The sequence below is a fragment of the Saccopteryx bilineata genome, chromosome 4, assembly GCF_036850765.1.
Source record: "Saccopteryx bilineata isolate mSacBil1 chromosome 4, mSacBil1_pri_phased_curated, whole genome shotgun sequence".
In the NCBI taxonomy this organism is placed as follows: domain Eukaryota; kingdom Metazoa; phylum Chordata; class Mammalia; order Chiroptera; family Emballonuridae; genus Saccopteryx; species Saccopteryx bilineata.
Window position 1 is genome coordinate 90727390 of NC_089493.1, and position 20280 is coordinate 90747669.

Sequence of the window (20280 nt, forward strand, 5' to 3'; positions counted from 1 at the left end):
TTCTTTACCGACTGTCCGAATCCAATGCGAACCTGCATGGGCTGGGCTGCTCTGATGGTGGCCCTGGCCTTGGCTTCTGGCTTTACAGTTTGGCAGAATAAAGCTTTATAAAACAACATATTATAGTTAAATCTATCTTTTTATTTCTACTTTGGTTGCTCTGCTACCGCCCACCATGAAAACTGGAACACCCACTAGTGGCCAGTAGGGACCAGGTTGACTACCACTGGTCTAAGGGCTTTACAAAAAAACGTTAAAACTTTCAAAGTAATACAATCAAAGACATTCATAAACCTTTTAGTATCTATCTCTCCTCCTTTGCCTAGAGGTACACATTAATCTTAGGATTCCAGGAAGGGAGGGAGAGCAAAAATCAGTGTAGGGGGATATATAAATTTTGTCTCTTATTGAAAGGGTAAGGAAGCTCTTCAGATAACCTTAATCCTTTCAGAGAACTAAAACCGAATGACCCAGTTGTCCTTGTAAGTCAGGAGATTTCTATACCTTTTCCTTCCATTTTCCAAAGAAAGGACAGGACAGAAAGCCTGACTTTTCCTCTTCAAAATGGCATCACTAATACCAAGTTTTACAATTCTATGGCACCTTACCATAGTAGATGAAGAGTTCCACATAAATACAGCAAGAAAATGTGTATGGGCTCTGAGTTGTCTGAGTACTGTAACATGTGTACTGTATATAGGCTGAGGAGATTCCTGAGAAGTTAAAATGAACTCAGAATTAAAGGAGAGCTTGCTTTTTTCCCTTTCCCCAAGTCACCTCCCCGCACAGGGATGCTAATGACCACGGGTGTCTTTGGCAGGTGGGAGTCAGAGCTCACTACAAACTGTGATTGGATGCTGTCTCTAAGCTCCTCCCACAAACAGTGGCCCTGCCTTAGCGTTGTGAAGCTTCCCAGAATGCTGTTATTCACTGTAGATCTCTTATAGAAATGCATGTTTAATTTAATGTAAGTATATTTTAGAACAGATTTGTAATCTGTACAATTTAATGCTTTAATTTTTTTCTGTAAGGTGATCAGCAATGGGAGAAGGTCACGTGAGGAACCCAGACCCAGGAACTTTGGCTAGAGCTGCCCACACCCATGCGTGCCAAAAGAAACTTCACAGGAGTCCTTGGAAAAAGAGTGACTGTCCATCAGTCAGTGAGATTTCACCATGTCAAATCAACTCAACCACCCTAAATGAGACTCTTTAAATATCCCCCATATGGGTCACTCTATGCAACTTCCCTGGCCTCTATCCCTGGGACCAGGGAACATCATTGGGCAGGATGCACTCTGTACTCAATAAAGCTTTTACTATTCCACACTCCGTGGCTATGCCCCTTCCTTCTTCCTCAGAGGGGGAAAATACCCTACATTTAGTGCCGAAACCCAGGAGGAGTTTGAAGTCTGCAAGGACTGCTCCTCTTCCCGTCCTCTCCAAGAAAGAACCAGGACTTCCGACCTTCCACCCACTTTGGCGCATGGTGCGGTAAGTCCCCTGCCTCCAGCCTCCCCTCAGTTCTTTCTGCCAAGATTTCCTGTCCGAAACAGCAGCTGTGCCAGGGACCTCTTTTCCATTCCATTCTGAGTATATGTGTGCCCACAGAGACATCCCGAGCACATCCACTTTACCTATCCATCCAGTGGCCAGAGCTTGAGTTGTGGGATGCCAATTCTCAACTCAAACAACTCCGAGAACTGAGGATGGCTGTGGGGGCACAGAAATCTAAACCTAATCCAAAAACACTCTTGGAGTTGCCTTATCCAAAATCTCTCCCTCCCTAAAGAAGAAGAAACTGTTCTTCTTCTCCACTATGGCCAGGCCACAGAGCCCACTGGATAATCGAACCAGGTAGCCTCCTAAAGGGACTTTCAGTTTTAACATCCTCACCAATTTAACTATCGCCGAAAGAACTGGGAACTGGTTGGAGATCCCTTACATTCAGGGCTTCTAGGTATTCGCACTCCCGTCCAAATCTCTGTGCCACCTGTTCTACCACGCAGGCCCTTTTTGGCCAGAGAAACCTCACCTAAACCCTCCACTCTTTATCTTTCCTCCTTTACCTGACTCCCAACTCTCTCCTCTTCCTGCCTGACCTGTAGGGGTGGCTCTCTCTCAGGACCCCTCTCTAGTCCTTCTACGGACCTCTTTTGCTCAGGTCTCTTCCCTCCAAGAGCTCCCTCCCTTCCCTTTGCAGGATCCTGTTTCTCACTCACCTGCAAGTACCAGTCTCTCTTTCTCCTCCCCTGCTGGCCAGGGGCCCCTTCCTTCTCAACTGTATTCTTAAGCCCCTCCTGTCAGGCCATTCTCATCCTGCCATTGGCCCTTACACCAGTTTGCAGGACACCCAACCCTAATCTTCTTACAGGAAGTCCTAGCTCTGTCCTGCCTCTGGCTCTGGTATTTCTGGCAGGATCTGGGTGCTGGGCTCCCCAGGAGCCCCCCTCCTCTTATTCTCAACCCCCAAACCCCTATCCAAAACCTGTGAACATGGCATTTAAAGTTTTTAATGGTCCCAATTAGTAGAAACAGGCCAAGGCTGTTCGCCAGGCCCGCATGCAGCAGAAGGCAACGCTCCAAGGCAGGGGCTTATCGCACTCTTGTGGCAGCCCTGAGACCAGCAGAGCAACAAGGAAGGGCAAGGCACAGGAAGTGCCCAACCCAAGTCCAAGCCAAAGAGGAGTCCCACCAGCAGCTTGCTTTAAGTGTGACACAGAAGGTCATTGGTCCCAGCAGTGACCCTGCCCGAGGCCACCGACTAAGCCCTGCCCTAATTGCAAGCAGCCAGGTCACTGGCAGAGTGATTGCCCCCTTTGGGCAGCAGGCTCATCCTCAGTGCCTCTACGTGGAGGACAAGCCAGCCAGGTGGGTCCATTGTTTGAACTCCTAGGCCTCATGGATGGCTGATGTGGCCTGGACTTGGAGACCCCCATCACTCTATTTGAGCCATGGGTAATGGTGCAGGAATGGGTAAGTCCATCTCATTTCTTGTGGACATGGGAGCTGTCTTCTCTATTTTGCCATCACACTCTGGACCTCTAGTTCCCTCACAGGTCTCGGTTATGGGAATGGATGGGACCCCTAGCCTTTCCCCTTTGTAAGGTATTTTTCCCCAACGAGAAGGAAGGAAGGGGCCGGAGCCACAAAGTGTGGAATAATAAAAGGCTTTATTGAGTACAGAGTGTGCATCCCACCCGACGAGGTTCCCTGGCCCCGAGGAAATATGGAGGCCAAGGAAGTCGCAAGTGGTGACCTACGTGGGGGATGTTTAAAGGGTCCCTAGGGTGGTTGAGCTAAAATGACGTGGTGAAATCTCACTGGCTGGCAGATGGTCACTTTTTTCCAAAGGGCTCCTGGGAAGTTTCTTTTGGCACACCTGGCTGTGGGCGGTCCTAGCCAAAGTTCCTGGCTAGGGAATCCATATGACCTTCCTCCATTGCCCACTGACCTTACATTCTGATCTTTTGTGTTAAATAGAATAGGGGCTCCATTTACTCGTCTGGCTACTTCCTGCTAATTAGGAGCATCGTGTGGAGGGGGAGATCAGAAGGTGGTGGTTTTGAGGGGTGTCAGGAAGAACATTTGTGTGGTTGTGAGTTAAGAAACTTCGCAGATGCGGTCCTATAAGGATTAAAAAGAAAAAGAGGAGTAATAGGGGGATTTGTAGGGTCCAAGCTTTTGGTGAGCTAGAGATGGATGGAGTCCAGTGGTTCTGACTGCCAGTGGTCCTGTATGGAGGCAAGCTTGAGGCAAAACTGCATGTCAGGAGTGGCGTAAAAAGAGGAAAAGAAGGGGTATCCCATCCATTCCCATAACCGAGACCTGTGAGGGAACTAGAGGTCCAGAGTGTGATGGCAAAACAGAGAGGGCAGCTCCTGTGTCCACAAGAAATGAGATGGACTGACTTACCCACTAGTTGCAGCATACCCTGGGTTCTCCGAGTCCAGGCCATGTCCTAGGAGTTTGAGTGATGTACCCACCTGGCTAGATTGGCCCTCCCATTTGGGAGGCTTGTCCTCCACATAGAGGTGCTGAGGAAAAGCCTATTGCCCAAAGGGGCAATCGCTCTGCCTGTGACCGGACTGCTTGCAGTCAGGGCAGGGCTCAGTGGGCAGCCACGGGAAGGGGCCCTGCCGGGACCAGTGGTCCTGCTTGCCACACTTAAAACAAGCTGCTCGTGGGATTTCTCTTTGCGGCTTGGACTTGGGTTGGGGAACCTCCTGTGCCTTGCCCCTGTTGCTGTGCCAGCCTCAGAGCCTGGGTTTGGAGCATTACCTTCTGCTGCATGCAGGCCTGGCGAACAGCCTTGGCCTGTTTCTACTAGTTGGGACCATTTAAAACTTTAAATCCATGCTCACAGGTCCTGGATAGGGGTTTGGGGGTTGAGAATAAGAGGAGGGGGGCTCCTGGGGAGCCCAGCACCCAGATCCTGCCAGAAACGCTAGAGCCAAAGGTAGGACAGGGCCAGAACTTCCTGCAAGAAAATTGGGGTTGGGCCTTGGGGTCCTGCAAACCGGTGTAAGAGCCAATAGTAGGTGGAGAATGGCCTGATGGAGGAGGGACTTAAGAACACAGTGAAGGAGGGAGGGGCCCCTGGCCAGCAGGGGAGGAGAAAGAGAGAATGGTAGTGGTGAATGAGAAACAGGATTTTGCAAAGGGAGGAGAGGGGGCTCTTAGAGGAAAGAGACCTGAGCAAAAGAGGTCCACAGAGGGACAGAGAGAAGTCTCAAGACAGGGGCGCCCCCGGGGGTCAGGCAGGAGGGGGAGAGAGTTGGGAGTCTGCGGAAAAGGAAAGATCAGGAGTGGAGGTTTTAGGTGAGGTTTCTCTGTCCAAAAAAAGGGCCTGCATGGTGGAACAGGCGGCACAGAGATTAAGGATGAGCGCGCGAATAATTAGAAGCCGTGAATGTAAGAGATCTCCAACCAGCTCCCAGCTTTTTTGGCAGGATTAAATTGGTGAGGGTGTTAAAACTGAAAGTCCCTTCAGGAGGCTAATTCAGTGGGTTCTGTAGCCTGGCCACAGTGGAGAAGAACAACTTCTTCTCTAGGGAGGGAGATTCCTGTGCCTCCATGGCCGCCTTCAGTCCTCGGAATGATCAGAATTGAGTATCGGCATCTCAAAACTCAAGCTCTGGCCATGGACGGATAAGGTAAAGTGAATGTGCTAGGGAAGTCTCCACAAGCACATGCACTTGGAATGGAAAAGACTTCCCTGACGTAGCTACAACTTCTAAACAGGGAGTCTCGGCAGAAAGAACTCAAGGGTGGCTGGAGGCAGGGGACTTACCACACCATGTGCCGAAGTGGGTGGAAGGTCAGAGATCCTGATTTTTTCTCGGAGGGGAAGAGGAGAGGAGCAGTCCTTGCAGACTTCAAACTCCTCCCAGGTTTTGGCACCAAAATGTAAGGTATTTTTCCCTGCCGAGAAAGAAGGAAGGGGGCCAGAGCCATGAAGTGTGGAATAATAAAAGGCTTTATTGAGTACAGAGCGCTTCCCACCCCACGAGGTTTTCTAGCCCCGGGACAGAGGCCAGGGAAGTTGCAAGTAGTGACCCATGTGGGGAATATTTAAAGGGTCCCTAGGGTGGTCGAGCTAATATGACGTGGTGAAATCGCACTGGTTGGCAGATGGCTGCTTTTTTCCAGAGTAGCTCCTGGGAAGTTTCTTTTGGCACGCTTGGCTTTGGGTGGTCTAGCCAAAGTTCCCAGCTAGGGAACCCATGTGACCTTTCTCCATTGCCCACCGACCTTACACCCTTCTTACACCACTCCTGACATGCAGTTTTGCCTCAAGCTTGCCCTCATACAGGACCGCTGACAGTCAGAACTACTGGGTCCTACCCATCTCTAGCTCACCAAAAAGCTGGACCCTGCAGATTCCCCTATTACTCCTCGTTTTCAAATCCTTACAGAACCACATCTGCGAAGTTTCTCAACTCACGGCCGAACAGATGTTCCTCCTGATACCCCTCAAAGCCACTACCTTCCAATCTCCCCTCCCCACGATGCCCCTAATCAGCAGGAAGTAGCCAGACAAATAAGCGGTGCCCTAATTAACACAAAAGATCGGAATGTAAGGTGGTCAGCAATGGAAGAAGGTCATGTGAGGAACCCAGACCTGGGAACTTTGGCTAGAGCCGCCCACACCCATGCGTGCCAAAAGAAACTTCCCAGGAGTCCTTGGAAAAAGAGCAACTGTTCATCAGCTAGTGAGATTTCACCACATCAAATCAACTCAACCACCCTAGACAAGACCTTTTAAATGTCCCCACACGGGTCACCCTATGCGACTTCCCTGGCCTCTGTCCCCGGGACCAGGGAACATCAGGTGGGATGTGCTCTGTACTCAATAAAACTTTTATTATTCCACACTTTGTGGCTATGCCCTTTCCTTCTTCCTCAGCAGACAAAAATACCTTACACTCTGCACAAACTGGCTTCTCTTTCACCATTCTGCCATCTTGGCTACTTCTCTCCTCCATATGGCCTTTATCTGCTCTCCTTTCTCTGATCTCTCCTCTAATGCTAATCTCAGGAACCTAATGCTAATCTCAGGAATCAAGAGAGAGCAAGCTCCCGGTCTGCCCCCATTTTATAGTGTAGAAATCAAAACTTTTAATCCAATATACAAACAAGGAAGTCTCTGATACAAAGTCACTTGTCTGAGGCATAATGGGATTCCTCATGAGAGTGCACCACCCTACATCATGTAACAGTCAAGGGTATAGGGAAAAGCTTAGTCTTAAAACTAAGCCTTAGGCCTATAACGACCCTGCCTGCTTACAGCCTGTCTGCCACACCCAATACGAACTATAAGAACTATAAGCGAGCCAACATATATATCATATTTAAAAACTTATTTGACGGACACCATTCTATTTATTAAAGTCTCGCACCAGCTAATGAGCAAACACATAGGGAAAACACTCCCCTTTCATTCAGGGCTCCCAAAGCCCTGATGCACTCTCTAGTTTCACAACCAGGAGAATTTTTTCCCGTTCCTCCTATAATCAAGGCCCCACCAGTTTCAGTGGAGCTCGCAAAGCCCCGCAGCTCCAGTTTCCCACCTGCACACCTTCTTCTCTCCTGCAAAAATGCTTCTTCTTCAGCACTCTGCATTCTCTCTGCTCTGGTGCAAAACTGGCTGGGCCCACAAAGAACCCCTCCTCCAACAAACATTAGTAAAACAATGGCCCCTCCCAAACAGGAAGGTAATCCGCAATTTGCAATCAACTGCCCTGCTCTGAGGGAAAGCACACACCTGTGGCTGCCCAGCACTATTTTTTAACAATAAAAGTGAGAAAATTCAAAAACTACAAAATTTACAAGCTTATTTGCCCCACAGACACTTTATGCATTCTGTCCAAATGCAACAAGAATTTGACTTTTAAAAACCAGCTCTTGCCTGACCTGTGGTGGCGCAGTGGATAAAGTGTCGACCTGGAAATGCTGAGGTCGCCGGTTCGAAACCCTGGGCTTGCCTGGTAAAGGCACATATGGGAGTTGATGCTTCCAGCTCCTCCCCCCCTTCTTTCTCTGTTTCTCTCTCCCTCTTTCTCTCCTCTCTAAAAATGAATAAATAAATTTTAAAAAAAACAAAACAGCTCTTGCTTTCAGGTCTGGATGGAGCAAAGAAGTTTTAGAGCCCTTTGAAACTAGATGTAGATGATTTGAAAAAACAAAAGGCAGGGATCCCTTTGTCACGTTGGCCCAGAGGAACTGGTTGGAGCCAGATGGGTGAGGCTAGGTGTTTCTGCTGAGGCCATGTGCTCCTGAGCCAATGTTCAGAGACTGTAGCTGCTTAACAGAGATCCAGACCCTTGCTCACGAGGGCCAGGAGACACCTCGAAAAGCGGCCAAACAATGTCTGATGCCACTGAGACTGCACCTGTGACCTTCTGAGTCTGCTGTGGATCGGGTCCAAGCAGGGGTGGCCTCCTGGGTGGTGGAGGGTGGAATTCAAACAGCATATAGCCATGCTCCATCAGACAGCGCACTACAGAGTCAGCACAAGGAGGACACCCCTAGACCCGTGATATCAAATGCAAATAAATGTCTGTATGGTTCCATCTGCAACAACAACAAATCCATACAATTATCACCTCACAGTTTTTGTGGCCTAGGAATTCAGGGATAGCTCATCTGGGTCCTTTGCTCGGGGTCTCACAAGGCTGCAGTCAAGGTTTTGGCCTGGCTATCTTCTCATTTACAGTCTCAAGGAAGAGCTTATTACCAAGTTTATTCATATTGTCAGCAAAATTTATTTCCTTGCAGCTGTATGATTGAGGGTCCATTCTCTTGCTGGTTGTCTGCAAGGAACCACACTCAGCTACTGAAGTCTGTCAACAAAGTCTTATCCATAATCCCTCTCACAACAAGGTAGCATAGAGGGAGAGACTACAGGCATTGATCGACTTACGACCTATGCAACTTATGACTGTTCGACTTTACAACCACGATCTCTAGCCACGACTGCTCCATGTCTGGAAGCACAGTGTTGCTCAGCTGGGCGTATAACAGTGAAGACCAGCTTCCGGCAGCACTACCATCTCCGCATGCACCATTTCAACCATTATCCCAGACTCGGTACAATAATGAAAGAAAATTATGATAAAATATGACTTAAAGATTTTTATAACATCATTTCACAGTACTGTACATATAGCCTACTCAACTTACGACCAAATCGTGTTACGACTGGTCTGTCAGAACCAATCGTGGTTGTAAGTCGAGCACTAGCTGTACCTCACCTCCTCCAAACACGCCAAGCTTATGCCCAATAGTCTAGAGCAGGAGGAGTCAAACTTTTTTGCTCTTAATTCTCCTTGACAATCTTAAAAATTAGTGAGAATTCCAAAGAGCTTTTTGGGTTATATCTGTTTATATTTACCATATTATAAATTTAACACTAAACTTTTAATATTTACTCATTAATACATTTGAAAATTAAAAATAACATAATTAAGCCATCATATATTGGCATTAATATCATATTTTATAAAAAATAATCCAATTTCTCAAAATAAAAAATTAATATGAAGAATAGCATTGTTTTACATTTTTGAAATTTTCTTTAAAGCTTAGCTTAAAAATAGAAGGATTGTCATGGCTGTTTTTCTATGCAATCTATTGTATAATGTTATTTTGTTGAATTATACAAAGAAAATTCAGCCTCTCATAGATATATAGTTGTATAGATTAGGACCTCACAGACATATCAAAAGGGTTTTGGGGACTATCAGGGTCCTTGGGCCACACTTTGACAACTGCTGTACTAGAGAACAAGTAGTCTACTACTACATAATATTGCAAACATCCAAAAGGAACACACATATTAAGAATAAGGGTTCGATTCCCGGCCAGGGCACATAGGAGAAGTGCCCATTTGCTTCTCCACCCCCCCTCCTTCCTCTCTGTCTTTCTCTTCCCCTCCTGCAGCCAAGGCTCCATTGGAGCAAAGATGGCCCGGGTGCTGGGAGGGCTCCTTGGCCTCTGCCCCAGGCGCTAGAGTGGCTCTGGTCGCAGCAGAGCGACACCCTGGAGGGGCAGAGGATCGCCCCCTGGTGGGCAGAGCGTAGCCCCTGGTGGGCATGCCAGGTGGATCCCGGTCGGGCGCATGTGGGAGTCTGTCTGACTGTCTCTCCCCATTTCCAGCTTCAGAAAAATAAAAAAAATAAAAAAATAAAAGAATAAGGGGAGGTTGCCTGACCAGGCGGTGGTGGAGTGGATAGAGCGTGGGACTGGGATGCAGAAGAACCAGGTTCGAGACCCGGAGCTCACCAGCTTGGACCCAAGGTTGCTGGCTTGAGCAAGGGGTTCCTCGGTCTGCTGAAGGCCTACGGTCAAGGTACATATGAGAAAGCAATCAATGAACAACTAAGGTGTCGCAAAGAAAAACTGATGATTGATGCTTCTCATCTCTCTCCATTCCTGTCTGTCTGTCCCTATCTATCCCTGTCTTTGACTCTCGCTCTGTCTGTGAAAAAATAAATAAATAAATATTTTTTAAAAAAGAGAATAAGGGGAGGTTAACAAGCATCAAGTATCTGTGCTGTGGTAAAACTCAGGTACTCAGAAGTATCATCTATTGATTATATATATATATATAATTAAAATGGCAGAAAATAATTTTATTACTTGTGTTTATAAACAGCTTCCACATGAAGGGAGAATGACAAGGATCCTTGTGGATGTAAAGGTAGAGAACCATTAGAATGGAGATTAGCTCATCTCTTACATTCTTTTTTTTCTTTTCTTTTTTTCTTTTTCCAAGTGAGAGGAGGGGAGATAGAAAGACAGACTATCACATGTGCCCCTACTGGGATCCACCTTGCAATCTCTCATCTGGAGCCAATGCTCTACCCATCTGAGGCCATGCTTGCAACAGAGCCATTTCTAGCACCTGAGATGGGGAGGCTCCACGGAGCTATCCTCAGTGCCCAGGGCTAATGTGTTTGAACCAATCAAACCATGGCTGCAAAAGGGGAACAGAGAGAGAGAGAAGAGGGAGAGGGAAGGGTGGAGAAGTAGGTGGTTGCTTCTCCTATGTGCTCTGACCGGGAATTGAACCCAGGACATACACATGCCAGGCCAACACTCTACCACTGAGCCAACCAGCCAGGGCCTCACATTTTAAAAATACATTTTATTAAAGAAACATTATTACCTAGGGAATAAAAAAACCCGATGTAACGCCAATAGCCATGGCTACCATCACAGATGCCTGGCCCATGCAGGTTTGCATTTGATTTGGACAGACAGTAATGAAACAATGGAGCCAAGAACTGGTGGGCCATTAGCTTTAATCCTAGTTTGCACTCGATGGGCAAGAAATACACACAATGGGAAAACACTTCCCTTTCCATTCAGGGCTCCCAAAGCCACTGATGTATCCGAGTTTCCTAGAATCAAAGGTTTCTACCTCACCAGCCTTATTCATCTCTGTTCCCCATCTCCTTCTTTCTGCACGAACTGGCCTCTCCTTCAGCACTCCGCCATTTTGGCTGCTTCTTCTCTCCTCCACATGGACTTTCTCTGCTCTCCTTCAGCATGGGCTCCTCTGCCCATTTTATAGTATAGAAATCAAAACCTCTAATCCAATATACAAATAAGGAAGTCTCTGATACAAAGCCACTTATCTGAGGCATAAATAGGATTCCTAGTAAGAGTGTACCACCCCACATCATGCAACAGTCAAGAGTGTGGGGAAAAGCTTAGTTTTGAAAAGATCTTAGTATCAAAAGGGTGGGAAAGGCTTAGTCTTAAAACTAAGCTTTAGGCCCATGATGGCGAACCTTTTTATAAAAACCGCCCACTTTTGAAGTGCTAGTCAACCTGGTCCCTCCCACCCACTAGTGGGCGTTCCAGCTTTCATGGTGGGTGGTAGTGGAGCAACCAAACGGAGGTTTTTATAAAAAGTTTCGCCATCGCAGCCCTAAGCTATAAGTACCCTGCCTGCTTACAGCCTGTCCCCCACACCCAATGCAAACTATAAGCGAGCAAACATATATATCATATTTACAAACTTATTTGACCAACACCCAATAAAGTAGGTATTTTAGCTTGGATGATATGCCCATCTTAGAGATGGGAATCAGAGGCAACCTGGGTTGACAGAACTTCCCTTAAACCTACTGTGCATTCTGCCTCCCTCTGAGAAGCAGCACACAGTGAAGGAGACCCTCAAACTTTGAGGAAAACACTCAAGGTTCTGCTATTACCTGTTATTACATCACTATCTGGGCCTCAGTATAAGCTATAAAATGCAGATAATCATACTAGCCTGATAGACTACTGTATGAGTCAAATGATTCAATTTAAATAAATTGTTTTACACATTTTCAATTTGCTCCAGAACATGCTCAATATGAATATAAAAATAAGTTAGTTGTCCATTCTGGCATCTTAGTTTTTCCACCATATATAAAAAGTTATTATTTTAACCCTCTCCAGTATTAAAAGAATAAAGCTTGATCCAATTGATACTGAATTCCAGGCTCTCATTACAAGAAAAGGAAAATGAGTAGTGCCAAAGAAAACCTTCCCCGGGCTTCATTAGGTCCAGTGACACCAGGTGACTGAAAGTTTTCTGTTGTCAACCCACAGCTCCTCCCACCCCACACTCCTGCAAGAGCTTTAGACCTCAGGTCCTAGGAAGACTGAAAGTACATGGAGTGACTTATCAAAGGTACAAACACTACTGATAAATACACGGGGCTTGATGTTGCTGCTTTCTTCCCGTATATTAATTCCAGCTTGTTTATACTGTAAGGTTGGCAGATAATAGGGAACTTTGGCTAGGACCACCCACAACCAAGCGCGCCAAAAGAAATTTCCCAAGAGCCCTTCAGAAAAAAGCAACCGTCTGCCAGCCAGTGAGATTTCACCACGTCATATTAGCTCAACCACCCTAAGAACCCTTTAAATATCTCCCATACGGGTCACCACCTACAACTTGCCTAGCCTCTGTCACCGGGGCTAGGGAACCTCGTCAGGCGGGATGTGCACTGTATTCAATAAAGCCTTTTATTATTCCACACTTTGTGGCTCGGCCCCTTCCTTCCTTCTCGGGCGGGGAAAAATACCTTACTTATACCAGTAAAAGTTTGGAAACAAACAGAGTATCCTGAATACGGGACTGGTTAAAATACAATGAGATATACTTATAACAAAAACTATGCAAGGCCCTGGCCGGTTGGCTCAGTGGTAGAGCGTCGGCCTGACGTGCAGGAATCCCAGGTTCGATTCCCGGCCAGGGCACACAGGAGAAGCGCCCATCTGCTTCTCCACCCCTCCCCTTCTCCTTCCTCTCTGTCTCTCTCTTCCCCTCCCACAGCCAAGGCTCCATTGGAGCAAAGTTGGCACAGGCGCTGAGGATGGCTCTGTGGCCTTTGCCTCAGGTGCTAGAATGGCTCTGGTTGCAACAGAGCGACACCCCAGATGGGCAGAGCATCGCCCCCTGGTAGGCGTGCCGGGTGGATCCCAGTCCACATGCGGGAGTCTGTCTGACTGCCTCCCCGTTTCCAACTTCAGAAAAATACAAAAACAAACAAACAAACAAACAAACTATGCAGCTATTAAATAGAATGAGGTACTCTTCCACTGGCATGGAATATGTCCAAAATATATTGTTAGTGGGAAAGAGGTAATGGTGTAGTGGTGTAGAGCATTGTGTATAAAATGTTACTATTGGGATGGGATGGGAAAGGGGAGGAAGATATAAACATATGTATCTATATATGTGTCAATAACTGTATGTGTGTAAAATATACAGATATATAAAGAGTATAAAAGGATATAAAAAAAACTGAATTATTGCACCTGGAAAAGAAAGTCAGGGTCTAAAAGGCAAGGACCAGAGGAAGAGATCCTTTTTATTAGACTTACTCTCTTAATGTCTGAATTTATGTCTACCATCTTCATGAACAAAGCATGAGTATATACATATGAAGGAAGAAGTTAGACTATCTCACTGTAACCCTTCTCAGTTGAGTAAGTGTTGGTCAAATAAGTTTGTAAATATAATGTATATGTTTGCCCCCTTATAGTTTGCATTGGGTGTGGGGACAGGCTGTAAGCAGGCAGGGTGGTTATAGCCTAAGGCTTAGTTTTAAGACTAAGCCTTTCCCACCCTAAGTGACTTTGTATCAGTGACTTCCTTGTTTGTATATTGGATTAAAGGTTTTGATTTCTACACTATAAAATGGGGCAGAGGAGCCCATGCTGTAGGAGAACAGGGAAAGGCCATATAGAGAAGAGGAGAAGCAGCCAAGATGGCAGAGTGCTGAAAGAGAGGCCAGTTTGTGCAGAGTTTGTGCAGAGAGAGGGAGATGGGGAACAGAGGTGAATAAGGCTGGTGAGGTACAAACCTTTGATTCTAGGAAACTCGGATAAGCCAGTGGCTTTGGGAGCCCTGAATGGAAAGGGAAGTGTTTTCCCATTGTGTGTATTTCTTGCCCACCGGATGCAAGCTAGGATTAAAGCTAATGGCCCACCAGTTCTTGGCTCCGTTGTTTCATTATCATCTGTCCAAATCAAATTCGAACCTGCATGGGTCAGGCGGCTGTGATGGTGGCCGTGGCTACTGGCTTTACAGTAAGGAAGGGTCCCTGGTAATAGAAAGTTCAAACAATGAAGTTATGAAATAAAACTTAAAATTACCCTGGAGTTTTGGCATAGAGTTGATCTCAAAACTTCACACCTCAGCTAAGAAGTGATACATAAAATGGGTATTCAGCCACCATCTTTCTTAAGAACAAAGCAGACCTGAAGTAGGAAGGACTTGCCCACTCAATAATCTGCCTCAGACCTCCCTTGCAGTTGGATGCTAATAGGGACAATTGGATCAGGGTGCAATTCTGAGGAAATGTGGCACCACTCCCAACCACAAACAGAAGAAGCTGTCTTGCAGCTGTCTTTGCCCAGGACCCTTTGATAAATGACCCCTGCCCTATCCCTCCATTGAGGCTGACACCCTTTGCTGGTCTCAGCCCACCTGCACCCAGGCGTTTTTGAAATAAACTTCCTTTTGGAACACACTAACCTCCTTGCCTGAGGTTTCTGCCTTGCAAGAAGCAGTGCTGCAGATATCACCTCCTTCCTGGCCCTGCCCTCCTTCTTAATGAGAGTTCACAGTACACAGTAAGCGTCCATTATTTGAAGCCTGTTTATTTTCCTGTGATTAAAAGAGGATTTTGAAAGTTTGAGGTCGGACCTGGAGAGTTGGCTTAGTGGCTCAGTGGTAGAGCGTCAGCCTGAGTGTGGATGTCTTGGATTAGATTCCCGGTCGGGGCACATACAAGCACACATCTGCTTCTCCACCCCTCCCCCACTCAGCTTCTGCAGCCATGGCTTGATTGCAGCAAGTGGCTGCCCACCCCCCATCCGGTGCTAATCAAGCCTCCATGGCCTCCACCTCAGGTGCTAAGAACTTGCTTGCTGAGCAACCGAGCAACCCCAGATGGGCAGAACATCCCATCTGGGCTTTCCGGGTGGATCCCAGTCGGGGCGCATGCGGGAGTCTAGTCAAGTTCTGGTTTTTGTCGGGCCGCGGGGTCCTGGCATCGCAGCGCCCCTACAGGCCGTTGAGAACTAGAGCAGGATGGCCTCGGATCCTGCGCGCAGTCTCCGCGCCCCGCCTCGTTCTGGGCTGTGCCCTCAAGTCTGGGGATTGTGGCAATGAAGAAAGCAGGAGGCCCTCCATGCCCCTCTCCCAGAGCCCTTGACCCGTGGAACGGAAAAATACCACTGTGGGCCCGGTCACTCTGCTCAGGATCAGCGCCCCCGGAGTTGTATTAGAGCGGCCCGTGAGCACATCGGCCCGTAATGCCGGAGATTAATATCCCAGGGTGGGAACACAGCTCTCCTGAATAGCCGCCTACCAGCCCATGAGCAGCGCGCACGCTCGCACCGACTCTTCCCTTATTCCTCATCCCTCCATCCTCACCCCCGCCCCGCCAACAAGAAGGCGGGAGTTTGGAGAGGATGGGGAACCCAGTCGAGAAAACTGGCTAGGCAGAAGCCCAGCGAGAGCCCAGCACGGATTCCGCGGCAGCTCCTGCCCTCTGCTGGCGGAAACATTGACACGTGGCGGCCATTTAGGGTCACCTACGGGGTTAACTCCCGCTCTGCTTTGCCACCAAAGGGCCCTCTGAGAGGCTGAGAGATAGGTAGCTAACTGGCGTCAGCGAGGGGTGAGGATTCCAGAAAGGAAGCACTAGACGAATGAACTGAAATTCCCCACAGATAAAGAGGGGTTAGATCACCAGCATTCGTCATACAGGGTAAGGGGAAGTCTATACTAGTCCCCTATGAGGCCCCCTGGAAACCAGGGTAGAGATGTCAGTAGAACAAGCAGCGGTTAAGGGCTGGCCTGGAGCTGAAATCAATGTGACCTTGACTTCTCAGGATCTTGTATAGTGGCAATTGGGACTTTGATTTGAGGAGACTTACTCAGCAAGCATTTCTTGAGTATCTTTGTTCCAGGGACTGTTAAAGGTATATGGGAGACATTAGAGAAAAAAAAAAAGAGAAAGAGCAACAGACAGATAATAGACATTATAAATATGCAAATTATAGACCATTCTGGTAATAAGCTCTGTTGGGCAGATAAAATATATTATGCTCACTTTGCTAAAGATGGCACTGCCCACATGGAAGCCTATTGCCCAGGTGATTTTTTTTTTAATTTTTTATTTATTCATTTTTTAGAAAGGAGAGAGGAAGAGAGAGGAGAGAGACAGAGAGAGATGGGGGAGGAGCTGGAAGCATCAACTCCCATATGTGCCTTGACCAGGCAAGCCCAGGGTTTCGAACCGGCAACCTCAGCATTTCCAGGTCGACGCTTTATCCACTGCGCCACCACAGGTCAGGCTTGCCCAGGTGATTTTAATGTGTGTTGGGGGCGGGCGTGGGCAAGCAGGATCCTTGTAGCCTGGGGCTTGGTTTTAGGACTAAGCTTTTCCTACCCTTTTTGATGTGGGGTGGTGCAATCCCATCATGCCCCAGATAAGCGACTTTGTATTAGAGACTTCCCTATTTTGTATATTGGATTAAAGGTTTTGGTTTCTATACTATAAAGTGGGGGCAGACCTGGAGCTTGCTCTCTCTTGGTTCCTGAGATTAACATTAGAGGAGAGAGCAGAGAGGAGAGCAGAGAAAGGCCACATGGAGGAGGCCAAGAGAAGCAGCCAAGATGGCGGAACAGTGAGAAGCCAGTTTGTGCAGAGTTTGTGCAGGGAGAAGGAAGGAGATGGGGAACAGAGGTGAATAAGTCTGGTGAGCTAGAAACCTTTGATTCTAGGAAACTCGGATAAGTCAGTAGCTTTGTGAGCACTGAATGAGTGGGTTTTGGAGCCCAGTGTGTGTTTTTACTTGCCCGCCGGGTGCAAGCTAGGGTTAAAGATGATGGCCCACCAGTTTTTGGCTCCGTTGTTTCTTTACCGACTGTCCGAAACCAATGCAAACCTGCATAGGCCGGGCGGCTGTGATGGTGGCCTTGTATACTGGCTTTACAAGCTCTATGGGAAAAATAGAGCAGGATGGGAATGGGGTGAAATTATAGGTAGCATTTTTGAATAGGATAGTTAAAGTAAGCCTCCTTGATAAGGTGATATTTAAACAAAGACTTAAAGGTGGTATGGTAGTTAGCTTTGCATGTCTAGGAGGAAATGTCTTTTGTGTGTGTGTGTGTCTGGCAGAGACAGAGAGAGTCAGAGAGAGGGACAGATAGGGGCAGACAGGAAGGGGGAGAGATGAGAAGCATCAATTTTTCGTTGCAGCTCCCTAGCTGTTCATTGATTGCTTTCTCATATGTGCCTTGACCAGGGGGCTACAGCAGACTGAGTAACCCCTTGGTCAAGCCGGCGACCTTGGGCTCAAGCTGGTGAGCTTTGCTCAAACCAGATGAGCCTGTGCTCAAGCTGGCGATCTCGGGGTCTCGAACCTGAGTCCTCCACATCCCAGTCTGACATTCTATCCACTGCGCCACCGCCTGGTCAGGCTAGGAGGCTGGTCTTAAAGCAAGAATGCATCTGTGTCTTTCAGGAATAGCAAAAAGGCCAGATACTAGAGAAGCCTGAGTGAGAGGGAAAATAAATAGCAGAAAATTTGTTCCAAAAGATAACAGTATCAGAGGACAGATAATTTAAGTCAGTGGTCCCCAAACCCCGGGCCGTGGACCGGTACCGGTTCGTGGGCCATTTGGTACCAGTCCGCAGAGAAAGAATAAATAAATAACTTACATTATTTTCATTTTATTTATATTTAAGTCTGAACAATGTTTTATTTTTTTAAATGACCAGATTCCCTCTGTTACATCCGTCTAAGACTCACTCTTGACGCTTGTCTCAGTCACATGATACATTTATCCATTCCACCCTAAAGGCCAGTCCGTGAAAATATTTTCTGACATTAAACCGGTCCGTGGCCCAAAAAAAGTTGGGGACCACTGACTTAAGTGTATAAGGACTTTTGTAAGGATTTTAGCTTTTACTTAGAGTGAAATGAAGAGGCACTAAACAGCGGTTCTCAACCTTTGGGTCGCGACCCCAGCGGGGTCGCCTAAAGCCATTGGAAAATACATAATGCATATCAGGTATTTACATTCCGAATCATAACGGTAGCAAAATTACAGTTATGAAGTAGCCACCAAAATTATTTTTTGGTTTGGAGTCACCGCAACATGAGGAACTGTATTGCGGGGTCACGGCATTAGAAAGGTTGAGAACCACTACACTAGAGGGTTCTAAGCGGAATTATATGATCTGAGATACATTTTGAAAGGATTCCTCAGCATGCTGTGTGTGAGGTCAAGGGTAAAAGTAGGGAGTCCAGGTCAAAGATTGTATGGTAATCCTGGTAGGAAGGAATGCTCCTTCAAACTAGGTGGTAGCAGTGGAGGCAGTGTGAGACAACTGGCTGCTGGGTGTTTTGAAGGTAGAAACAACTGATTTCACTGACAGGTTGAAAGTGGGACAAAAGAAGATTGACAGCCTGACCAGTTGCGGTGGCGCAATGGATAGTGTCGGACTGGGATGTAGAGGTCCCAGATTCAAGATCCCAAGGCTACCAACTTGAGCACCAGCTCATCTGATTTGAGCAAGGTTCACTAGCTTGAGCCCAAGGTCACTGGCTTGAGCAAGGGGTCACTGGCTCTGCTGTAGCCCCCCCAGTCAAGGCACATATGAGAAAACAATCAATGAACAACTAAGGTGCCGCCACGAAGCATTGATACTTCTCATCTCTCTCCCTTCCTGTCTGTCTGTCCCAATCTGTCCTTCTCACTGACTCTCTCTGTCTGTGTTACACACAAAAAAGAAGCTTGACTGATGGTGGCACAGTGGGTACAGCATCAATATGGGACACTGAAGTCTCAGGTTCGAAACTCCAAAGTTGCTGCCTGAATGCAGGATCATGTTGCTGGCTTATGCCCAAGGTTGCTGGCTTGAGCACGGGGTCATTGACTCAGCTTGAGCACCCACCACGCCCGTCAAGGCATGTATGAGAAGCAATCAATGAACAACTAAAGTGACTAGAGTGACGCAACTATGAGTTGATGCTTCTCATATCTCTCCCTTCCTGTCTCTCTTTCTCTCTCAAAAAAAAAAAAAAAAAAAAAAAGACAGGAAAAGAAAGTGGGACAAAAGAAAAAGAAAGGAACTAAGAACACTGACATTATTAATCTCAGAACAAAAAGGATGACATTACCTTCAACTGAAGTGAGCAATGCTGATGAAGAAGCAGTTTTAGGGGATGAGCAAGGGAGAAGGTAATTATTTCCACTTGGGACATGTTAAATTTGAGGTGTCTTTTAGATATCTAGTGAAGATGTCAAGTGGACAGTTGTCTGTACAAGTCTCAAGTTTGGAAGAGAATGCTGAGCTAAAGAGGTAAATGTGGGAATTAGAGACTAATGGCATGCAGACCCTTGAGACTATGTAAGATCACTAAGAGAAACAAGTTACTGACCCATGGGATTCTCCAAAGTCCAGATACCAGGAGAAGAGGAAGAACTTGTGGAGGAAGCTGAGAAGAAGAGCCCTATGTGATCCTGGAAGAAGGAGGAAAGCAACATGCAGCTTGACATGACTATCTGCCTTGAGGGCACCAGAACTGATCTCAGGATGCCTTTTATCCTTATTCTGTCACGAGAAGCATCATTCCCAAGTCATCCTCATTGAGGAGGAGAGAGTGATCAACTGTGTCTAATGCTGCTGAACACCCATAATCTCTACCAATGGAGCTGAGGAGTCTGGGGAATTGATCAAGGAGATTTACAAAGTTCTTGGCCTAGGACAGGGGTCAGGAACCTATGGCTCGTGAGCCAGATGTGGCTCTTTTGATGGCTGCATCTGGCTTGCAGACAAATCTTTAATTAAAAAAATAATAACGTTAAAAATATAAAACATTCTCATGTATTACAATCCATTCATTTCCTACTGCTCATGTTCATGGTTGCGAGTGGCTGGAGCCAATCATAGCTGTCCTCTGGGACAACACCAAATTTTTATTGGATAATGCATAACATACATGGGTTGTTGTGAGGTCAGGAAATAAACTTTCCTCCTTTTAATCAAGTAGTCAGCTAGCTAAATGCAGAAACCCTTTTGATGAAGAAGATGGCTAAAAGAAAAAAAGATGAGTATCGTACTTTTCAGCAGGAATGAACAGAGGAATTCACCTTTGTGGAGGGAGCAGGTTCTGCAGTGTGTCTAATATGCAATGATAAAATTGCATCGATGAAACGGTCAAATATAAAGCGGCACTTCGACACATG